The following is a 10,710-nucleotide window of genomic DNA, read 5'->3' as shown; positions in this document are numbered from 1 at the left end:
GTAGTTGACTTCCTAGGGACGAGGTGTGCAGGTATTTTGTGTCAGTTGAAATAATCTGAAAAGATGACCGGTCGCGGTAAAGGAGGCAAAGGATTGGGAAAAGGAGGAGCGAAGCGTCATCGCAAAGTCCTGCGTGACAACATCCAGGGCATCACGAAACCCGCTATCAGAAGATTGGCTCGTCGTGGCGGCGTGAAACGTATTTCCGGTTTGATCTACGAAGAAACTCGCGGAGTCCTGAAAGTGTTCTTGGAAAATGTCATCCGAGATGCCGTCACCTACACGGAACACGCCAAACGTAAAACCGTGACAGCGATGGACGTCGTCTACGCTTTGAAACGTCAAGGACGCACCCTCTACGGTTTCGGAGGTTAATTTCCTGGCGCTCTTCACCGTTCGAGAAAACCAGAATAAAATACGAAATACAAAATCGGTTCTTTTCAGAACCACAAAATAAAAATAAGAGGAAAAAAAAGAAACATGATGTTCTTTCGAGAAACAACGGACAATTATTACTAACTGACTACCTGATAAATGTACCAAGATCGTAAACACCCCTTGCTTTCCTTTTGGCATTGCAGTCGTAAATGATAATAATACAAAAAGAAAAGATGCATCGGTCATTTTACGAAAAAAAAAAGCTATAGTGGCCCTGAGAAGGGCCGATATTTTGAGTTTTCGCCACGGAGATGGATCGATCGTTCGTTTAAGGTTTCTTCTCGGTTTTTTTGGGTAAAAGTACGGCCTGAATGTTGGGTAAGACACCGCCTTGGGCGATCGTAACTCCGGACAGGAGTTTGTTCAATTCCTCGTCGTTTCTGATGGCCAGCTGCAGATGACGCGGTATAATACGTGTCTTCTTGTTGTCACGGGCAGCGTTTCCTGCCAATTCTAGAACTTCGGCGGCTAAGTACTCCATGACGGCGGCCAAATAGACGGGAGCTCCTGCACCGACGCGTTCCGCGTAATTTCCTTTTCTGAGAAGACGATGTATCCTACCCACCGGAAACTGGAGACCGGCACGGCTCGAACGGGATTTCGCTTTTCCCTTCACTTTACCTCCTTTACCGCGACCTGACATTTTAAGTTCGTTCGTTAGACACCACGAGAAGTAATAAAACTGACGGACGGGACTCGTCGATTGTAAAAGCTGGTAGCTGTGCTTCGAATTTATAGCCTCCGTGATAGGAGAATAGGACGTGACGATTGGTGGGAGCCCGTTTTCAGGTGGGGTTCTGGTGAACACACTACCTATCAGAAAGGTGGTGGTGCAAAGTTAACGCACGCACACGAGTCAGAGCAGTTCGCGAGTTTGTTGAATCGAATTGAATTGAAAAATGCCGCCGAAGACAAGTGGTAAGGCAGCCAAGAAGGCCGGGAAAGCTCAGAAGAACATTTCCAAGAGCGACAAAAAAAAGAAGCGCAGGAGGAAGGAGAGCTATGCCATCTACATCTACAAGGTGTTGAAACAAGTCCATCCCGACACCGGTATCTCTAGTAAGGCTATGAGCATAATGAACAGTTTCGTGAACGACATCTTCGAACGTATCGCCGCTGAAGCTTCCCGTCTGGCACACTACAACAAACGTTCGACGATCACCAGCAGAGAAATTCAAACTGCCGTGCGTCTGTTGTTGCCCGGTGAGTTGGCCAAGCACGCCGTCTCCGAAGGTACCAAAGCCGTCACCAAGTACACCAGTTCGAAATAGATGTTTTTCGTTTTCGACACATTTATAAACGGTTCTTTTCAGAACCACAAAAACTCTCGAACAAAAAAGAAAAAGACGTGAAACAGCGATTTTTAATTAACTTTTATTATGTCATTATTATTATTATTAGGTTTCATGCATTATCGGTATTTTGCACCCATGCCTATCCAACTTGTAGTTATGTGGTTATTGTATTCGAAATAATTTAGTTGATTGAGGTTATGTTATGAATAAATTTCTATTTTGCCAGAATACAACTCTTCGGAAGAAGAAATCAAATAAACAATCGTACATCTGCTGAACAACCTAGTTGATGGTTGATGGATTTGCATTACCCAGCATATAGCCTAAATGTTCATCTTTAGTGAAATTAAAATTACTTAGCTTTTTTAAGAAAGAAAAAATTAGAACGAATTCTCATCGAAAAAACCGCGATTCCTACAAATGATACAGATGGTTTTGTAGTCGCGTATGTTATTGAATACAATGAGCCGACATTTTTCCGACTCTTTGTTTCATCGAAAACGTTGTTGACATTAGCAAGGAACGTTAAGGATTCCCTGAAACAGACAATTTCACTGTTTTGGAATAGCAGTATGTGCAAATGAGAGGACAGAAGACTTTGAAAAAAGGAGTGAACAAAACTGTACTTTAGTACAGAATGTTATGTTTATTTTAATTTCAATTGTTCCTGTTTTAATGAGATTTTTTATGTTCCTAAATCATTTTCTATTTTTTTTTTCATTAGAGAAGAGTTATTGTCGAGTTATTATCTCTACCTAGCATAAAAATTAAAATACTTTGCAACATTACGTTATTATACATTGCATATCTGACATAAAATACTTGCAAAAATTACTTAGCTAATTAATATTACGCATGACAACTCACATTATTTACTTTGCAAAACATTATAGAATACATAACAGATAATTGTGACCCTGTGTATTGTTCATTGGAATTAAAATAAAAAAAACGTGATTTCGTCAATCGCCGTTATTTGCGACTTCAGGCAACTGTCGCTAAGAGCTATTTTTGTTTCTCCGTTCAATTTCCCGATAAAATCGTCGACTTAGTTATTAACTAAGTTCTTCAGTTAGGTGGTATCAACAATACCACAATAGCCATGTTGCCGGAGTTTTTTGATAAAAGACTTGCTAGTTGGAATACAGAAAATATTTACCAAACACCTATTCACGATAATAAACCGGGGCACTATTGTGGGTTTTCGGTTGGTTTTATATTATATTAGGTACTCACCCTTCGTAACGTGTCTCCACGAAAAAACGTCACTTTCACACTAACCACCTTTCGTTTTAACTCTCGCGACGATAACTGAAATGTTGACGCGCGCCGGACAGATTCACGGACATACAACCACCCACCCACCCCGCGCCCCGGTTTCCGTCTGGACTGGTTCTGTCGTCCGAGTGAGTGCCAAAAATTAGCGTTCGTCTATTAAATGATTGTCGGATGATGATTATTGACGGACACTTTTATCGCACCCGATCACACTTTAGTTACTACCTACGTTTAGTATCGACGACGCATCGTTTCGATTATTGAAATTCGAATTGAATTTTTTTTTTTTCTAGTTTTCGACGTAGATTCGCGTGACACAAATATTATGAGCCTTTTTGGATCGATTTCGTGTGCATCACGCCATTTCTACGGGCGAACGTGAATGTGTGATGTTGACGTGATGGAAGCAACGTTTAGGCAATCCGCATTACGTATTACTATCAATTATATTTTAAACGAATGAAAACTTCAATTCAGAAGTGTGATAATCCCGATCCATTCAAGTTTTGTTAATTTTAGATTAAAAATGCGTGAGTATTGTACTATTGCTAACGATGCCAAAACATCGCATATTCAATGTAAAAAGAACAAGAGCAACGGGCCATTAAGTTAATTTAAAAATAACTCGTACCGGATAAGTCGAATACGTATCCAGGGAAAATTTATTAATTTTAAAATTGACCGGCGGAAACAGGTTCTCGCCTCCCACCACTTTTGTGTAGCGGCCGCCAAATCAATTTTGTTTTTATATAATTGATTCAAAAAATTGAAATTCACGCATAGTTATCTGTGCCTGAAGTGGGTCATTTTCATTGCATTGTTAGTAAGATCGAAACCATAGAAACCATACAAAACGCATACGACTATTTCTGTTTTTCATTTCACGCACTGTTTTTTATTAGTTACCTAGCAACATGGTCACTGCATTGAAACTTCAGAGTTCCTTCAAAAATTTGAATTTTTAATTTCAATTTTTTGAATCAATGATTTAATATAAAAATAACTATTGTGGAAAACAGCAAAAAATAAAATAATACCACTAATTGGCGGCTGGTCAGGATAGACCTAACGTTCGAAATTTAGAAAAATATTTTTTTTATTTTAATACTGTTACTTTTCTAATGAAGTGCGAAATAAGTTGTGCCCCATAGCTATCTTTTTTATTTTTCACTACGACAATTACAAAGTGTTGATATTCACAACTTTTCGTGAGCACTTCGATAGAAATGAACAAGAACGCAGGAAAATTCCACACCGAATATTAATATTCTGTCTTGGCCCATGTTTACTTTTATCTACCGCAAAACAAAATGTTCGGATTTGTCAGGGGTATTCTGCTGATTTAAAAAAAGAAGAACATTTGACGAATATTTTAAGTCTCAAACGTTTGGAAAATAATGCAACAACAATTCATAGACTACAAAAAAGCCTATGATTCAGTACCACATTCATGGTTAATTAAAATTCTTAAAATTTATAAAATTAATATTAAATTAAATCACCTTCTTTATATGGATGACATAAAACTTAACAATAACTGAAAATCAATCAATATGTCGTGGTCATTACGAAAATTTAGAATATATAACTAAAGAAGGAGAAATCATTAAAAATTTAAATAAAGGAGAATTTTATAAATATTTAGGTATTAATCAATCAAATCAAATTAAATCTATTCTTTTGGTGTTATAAAATGGTCCAAAACTAATTTAAAGAATATAAATATTCAAACTAGAGTTCTCTTTACAAAATTTTGTAAACATCACCCCAAATCTGCTGTTGAAAGATTTAATTTACCACGCGAAAATGGTGGTAGGGGTTTTTCAAATCTAGAAATTCTACAACAACAATCAAATTGCTTCACTAAAAATTATTTTTCTCAATAGAGCTCGTGATATGACACTATAGCAAATATAAAACAAAAGTCTTTACATGGGAGATATTTTAAAGAGCTGAGGGTTTTATATTTGCAATACAAGATCTTGCACCGTTTTGGCTCACAGCGAATATAAAAAACGTCATGATATATTCGCAAAAATTATACACATGAATTTAGCAGTTAAATTCAATTTATTAAAGGATACACAACCACATTACATTTATAAACCAGAAAGTGTTTAGAAAATGACAATTACAAATTATATTTTGATCGCACAGTTTTAACTGACATTCACATTCAGCATAACAGACCAGACATTATTATTTTAAATAAACAACAAAAGCAAGCATATCTTTTAGATATAGCTGTTCCAAATTCACACAATATAACACAGACATATAATACAAAAATTAATAAATATATTATTATAATTTCAGCAACAGGAATAGTACCGCAATCTCTTTTTAAAAATTTAAAAATTTTGGACTTAGAGAACACATAAAACACAAAAAAGTCAAAATGTGGAGGCGAGACGCCGGTAATTATGTTGATAAGCACTGCACTACTGCCGCCGGGTGGAGGTGGGATACGAAAAGAAGATGCTCTCACTGCTCTCACTCACAATAAGTTCGGAAAAACCGAATTTTATTATCGTATTTAATTGACGTCACAGTTACTTTGGCGAAACAGGAGCTCGCTTTTCGAAGGCATGATGAAAAAGACAGACGAATCAATTTGATATATAAAACCTAACAGGAACGGCTGGTCCATGAGGGTCATTTGGGTAATGACCCCCTAAAAAATAAAGGTTTTACCCAACACCAGCCGCGACTGCAATGTACACAAGACTATGACTGCTACATATTATGTTATTTCAACCAAATCAGAAGTACAATAATTTTGAAAAGTAAGTGCAATGTATACTTCTAAATCTATCTAAATTTATTAATATGTAATTTTTTTCAAAACTATCGATCTTTCTTTGAAACATTTTCAATTCACAATCACTGTTGGAAGCGCTGTACTTTTTAGTATAAATACGTATACGAAAAATTAAAATAATAGTTGAATTAACACATCGTTAAATGTTACGAGGAACATAGTTTTTTGGATTACACAGCAAAATCTTGGAATTTCAGTCCGATATTACTCCATTGAGTCTTTGGACTCACAAATAAATACCTCGAAAAGCCGACAAACATCTGTCTAGAACTTTTCTAGTAACCAGAGGGTATCGTAAACGACCCGTGTTTAGACCTCTTTCGTGAAAGTGACCGACCGCCGGCGCCGCTCGATTTCGTCATAAATCTCAGCCGTACCCCCCACGATAATTGACAAGTCTGTCATACAGCCCTACCATTTAAAACCTTTATTCTCTTCGTTTTAAAAATAGTTTCGCATGGTTTTCTCTCTTCTCGTTTTACAATGGTCCAGTGACTAATAAATGAGTGTTGTGTTATGAGTTTGTTCGAGCTCAAAAAAACGTGGTTCGAAATTGTTTAACGTTTAACGAATGGTAAGTTATTCTAGTTTTTATGTTGGTCTTAACGTGTTAGGGGCCAAGAATACAACATTGTCTGTCCATTATAACATAGAACTGATATGTTGAATTCAGATCTCTAATTATTTAAAAACCAAAAAAATAAAGCAGCAGTCAAAGTGGCATGTACGCGTAACCTAATATATATTTTTTTTACATTAAAAGATCGCCGTCTTCCTCGTCGCACTTACGACATTTGCATATGTTATCTTTGTTAAACTCACGGAAGGAATATAATGAACCGGTCACCCGTCCAAGTGCTGACCGCTGCCCGCGGGGCTTACCTTCGGTGATCGAACGACAACCTTTACCGTTTGACGAGTTTTTATTCTGCAATTGTTTACAATTAATCGACAAAAAAAATTGTTTTCTTAATTATCTAGTACTTAAAGCTATGAATCTACATTATACGGGTCTGTGCATGTTTCCGAATACCTGCACGAAAAACAAATCGGTTCGGTGGTTGCTATGGATTTCAAAAAAAAACAAAAAGTGTTGGGGGGCAACGGCACGCGGTGTTCCCAAGCGGTCACCCATCCAAGTACTGACCGCGCCCGACGTTGCTTAACTTCGGTGATCGGACGAGAACCGGTGCTTTTCAACGTGGTATGGCCGTTGCCGTGGTGTTTAGGTGTGATCGTTGGTGTAAAATATATTGCTTTTAACATTCCGATGCACGAATATGAACATCAAAACGCGATGCGTTTCGTTTCCGTATGCACTTACCCTCTGACGACCGACGTCGGACCGAACTAACGGGAAATCCCACAACAACCACCACGTCACGCTCTAACGACAAGAGAGACTACTAGACGGACTGGCGATCTCCCGCGTCGCACATTTTTCGACCGCCGGCGGCGGTGGAAAATCCAGAATTTCACCCCACCTACCGCGCTGCTTGCTCCGACGACGACGAGATTCCCACATTTGGATCGACCGAAATATGTAAGTAATATCAGGAAGTTCCGATTTTCGAGAGGAGACCTGTGTTTCTATTTACCTATCTATAATAATTATCGTTATAATCATCATATCATTATTATTATTATTAACATTATTATTTATTACCATTATTATTATTATTATTATTATTTATCGTCCCTCGGATTCGGCGATCTTCGAAAATCCGTTGGACCGTTAGACATTCGAACGCGGTGTGCGTGGCTGACGAGTTGTTATTTTTGGCGTTTTTTCTTCGATCTTCACCCCGACTTCGGACGACGCAGGTCGGACACGAAATTACGAAGAGAGAAAGACGGAAGAAAGGAAGAAAACCTGAAGATCCGTCGAAGAAAATATCGGAAAACTCGTAGGTGCGGCATCGGTCGGACGATGAAGACCGTCTCCTTTCGGATGATCCTCTCGACGGACTTTCGGCCGTCCCGAAGGGTCCGGACGGCAACGGGACCCGTCGTCGACTCGTCCCGTTTCAACTTCCGCCGAAAACGATCGACCTGAACGTCGGAGAGGCGGTTCGCGGCATCCTGTTGTCGGAATTGCCTCGGTTCGAACACCAGGTCCTTTCTGTGCTTCGACCGTTTCGGAAGCGTTTGGCGACGCGAAGATGTCGTAAAATCGAGAAGGTGGCGCGGTATTCCGGGAAGAGATGGACCAATATTTCGGCGAACGAAATATGGATTCCCGGAATCGACGCGTCTACCCCGCACCGCCGACGTAAACCGTCGGTCCCGAATCGAAACCGTGACGACCCGGATTTAGGGCTGGTGGTTGGAGGGGCGTGTACCTGATTCGAAACCCACCGACGTTCCGAGACGAACTTCGCTATCTCCAGGGAAACTTCGGAAACCGAGTTCGGCCAGCTTGATCACACGGTGGCGATGGTGATCGAGGAAAGAGGACGATGCCATCACGCGGGCAACGATTCCGAGGCCTGCAATTTCTTCGACGGCGGACGCGGTGCGCGTTCAGTCTTCCGTCCGCAGTGGCGACTATTTTATAAAGACTTAGAAAATTTTTTTGTTCAATTCTCGTTCACGAGGTGCTCGAAGTGTACGTGTGTGAGCAAGTGTTTTTTCAATAATTATTATTAACTTTTAACGTTTTAACGTGAAAGATGGCCGACGTCGAAAATCAAACAGCATCATCGGTCACCACCGGTTCCGCTGCCACCCCTCAATCCCACGCGAAGAAAGAGAAAAAAGCGAAAAATCCCAGGGCGAAACCGTCCCATCCTCCGACATCCGAGATGGTAAACAACGCCATCAAGGGACTCAAGGAACGCGGAGGATCGTCTCTTCAGGCCATCAAGAAGTTCGTCGCCGCAAATTACAAAGTCGACGCCGAAAAGGTCGCCCCTTTCATCAAGAAATATCTGAAAGGCGCCGTGGCGTCGGGATCTCTGGTTCAGACGAAAGGTAAGGGCGCGTCGGGTTCGTTCAAGCTCGCCTCGTCCACCTCCGGTGGTGCCAAAGTCGCCTCCGCCTCCGACAAGAGGAAACCCGCTTCGTCCGCCGCATCCAAGACGAAAAAATCATCCGCCAAACGTACCGCCGTCGCGACGACTTCCGACAAGGCTTCCTCGAAGACAGCCAAAAAACAAGCCTCCCCCAAAGCGAAGAAGACTGCTGCCGAAAAGAAGAGCGCCGTCGCTGCCTCCGCCGCCGCAGCGAAAGCCAAGAAATCGGCCGCCTCCTCGGCAGAAAAGAAAACTAGAGCCGCCCCGAAACCCCGATCGCCTTCCAAAGCGAAGAAATCTAACAAGGCTGGTCCGACTAAAAAACCCAAAGCACCCAAACCCAAGACAGCCAAAGCCATTCCTGTCAAGGTGAAAAAGGCCGCTTCGCCGAAGAGGAAAAAGTGAGAAACGTGGATGGATACTCGACTCATGTTCGTTCGGCTGTGCCTCGTTCCGACGTCATCATCGTACTACCGGCAACGGGGCACGCACAAATGGCCCTTTTCAGGGCCACACGATAATCTACGACGAAAAAAAGAAATAAAACTATCCTTACGGCGAAACCAAATAAAATAGATAGCATCAGCTGGCAGGTAGGTGATGACAGGATGCAATAAAATTTTACGAACGACCGCAACCCAACCCGAATCGAGAGGACCGACCGATTATTGACATTTTTATTTTATTCATTTCCGGTTGAAGGGCGATATATTTTTTTTTTTGCCTGTAAAGTTTGAGGTTCTGAAAAGAACCGATTTTTTTGTTATAAAATTCGTGTTTCGTGTTGTTCTTCCGAAACACGATGTGGAAAAATTTAAGCGCGTTCACCCCGAATACGTCTGGCAAGTTGGATGTCCTTTGGCATGATGGTTACACGTTTGGCGTGGATGGCGCACAAATTCGTGTCCTCGAACAGACCGACCAAGTAAGCTTCGCTCGCTTCCTGGAGGGCCATCACGGCGGAGCTTTGGAAGCGCAAATCGGTTTTGAAATCCTGAGCGATCTCCCTCACCAAACGTTGAAAGGGAAGCTTGCGGATGAGCAACTCGGTACTTTTCTGGTAACGACGGATCTCACGCAGAGCCACGGTACCAGGTCTGTAACGGTGGGGCTTCTTGACGCCGCCAGTGGCGGGAGCGCTTTTCCTGGCCGCTTTGGTAGCCAGTTGTTTCCTGGGGGCTTTTCCTCCGGTGGACTTGCGTGCGGTCTGCTTGGTCCTGGCCATTTCGAATGAAACGAATGAAAAACAAAACTGACAATTATTAAAATCGACTCTGACGATCGTTAGACGTGCACGCGTCGAAAGGTAAACGGGTACTAAAAATTCCGCCATATTAAATTGTACTTTTATACGTGAACAAAGTCAACGGCTGACTTCGTCGATTGGTCGATGGTGAACCGTTGAATCTATATAAGGCTCCGTTAGTTGAAATTTTGCGGTAGTTGACTTCCTAGGGACGAGGTGTGCAGGTATTTTGTGTCAGTTGAAATAATCTGAAAAGATGACCGGTCGCGGTAAAGGAGGCAAAGGATTGGGAAAAGGAGGAGCGAAGCGTCATCGCAAAGTCCTGCGTGACAACATCCAGGGCATCACGAAACCCGCTATCAGAAGATTGGCTCGTCGTGGCGGCGTGAAACGTATTTCCGGTTTGATCTACGAAGAAACTCGCGGAGTCCTGAAAGTGTTCTTGGAAAATGTCATCCGAGATGCCGTCACCTACACGGAACACGCCAAACGTAAAACCGTGACAGCGATGGACGTCGTCTACGCTTTGAAACGTCAAGGACGCACCCTCTACGGTTTCGGAGGTTAATTTCCTGGCGCTCTTCACCGTTCGAGAAAACCAGAATAAAATACGAAATA

The 10,710-nt window shown here is 41.6% G+C and overlaps 1 non-coding gene across 1 annotated transcript; it reads right to left on the bottom strand.

The window, feature by feature from the left end:
- Nucleotides 1-6,930: 6,930 nt before the first annotated feature.
- LOC138140884 (5S ribosomal RNA) lies at nucleotides 6,931-7,050 on the bottom strand. The gene has a single exon (XR_011162794.1). It is a non-coding gene; the product is annotated as a 5S ribosomal RNA (ribosomal RNA).
- Between the last annotated feature and the right edge of the window lie 3,660 nt (nucleotides 7,051-10,710).

Source organism: Tenebrio molitor, unplaced genomic scaffold (genome assembly GCF_963966145.1).
Source record: "Tenebrio molitor unplaced genomic scaffold, icTenMoli1.1 SCAFFOLD_506, whole genome shotgun sequence".
Lineage (NCBI taxonomy): Eukaryota > Metazoa > Arthropoda > Insecta > Coleoptera > Tenebrionidae > Tenebrio > Tenebrio molitor.
The sequence above is the reverse complement of the archived record's forward strand: the minus strand, read 5'-3'. Positions and strand labels throughout refer to the sequence as shown.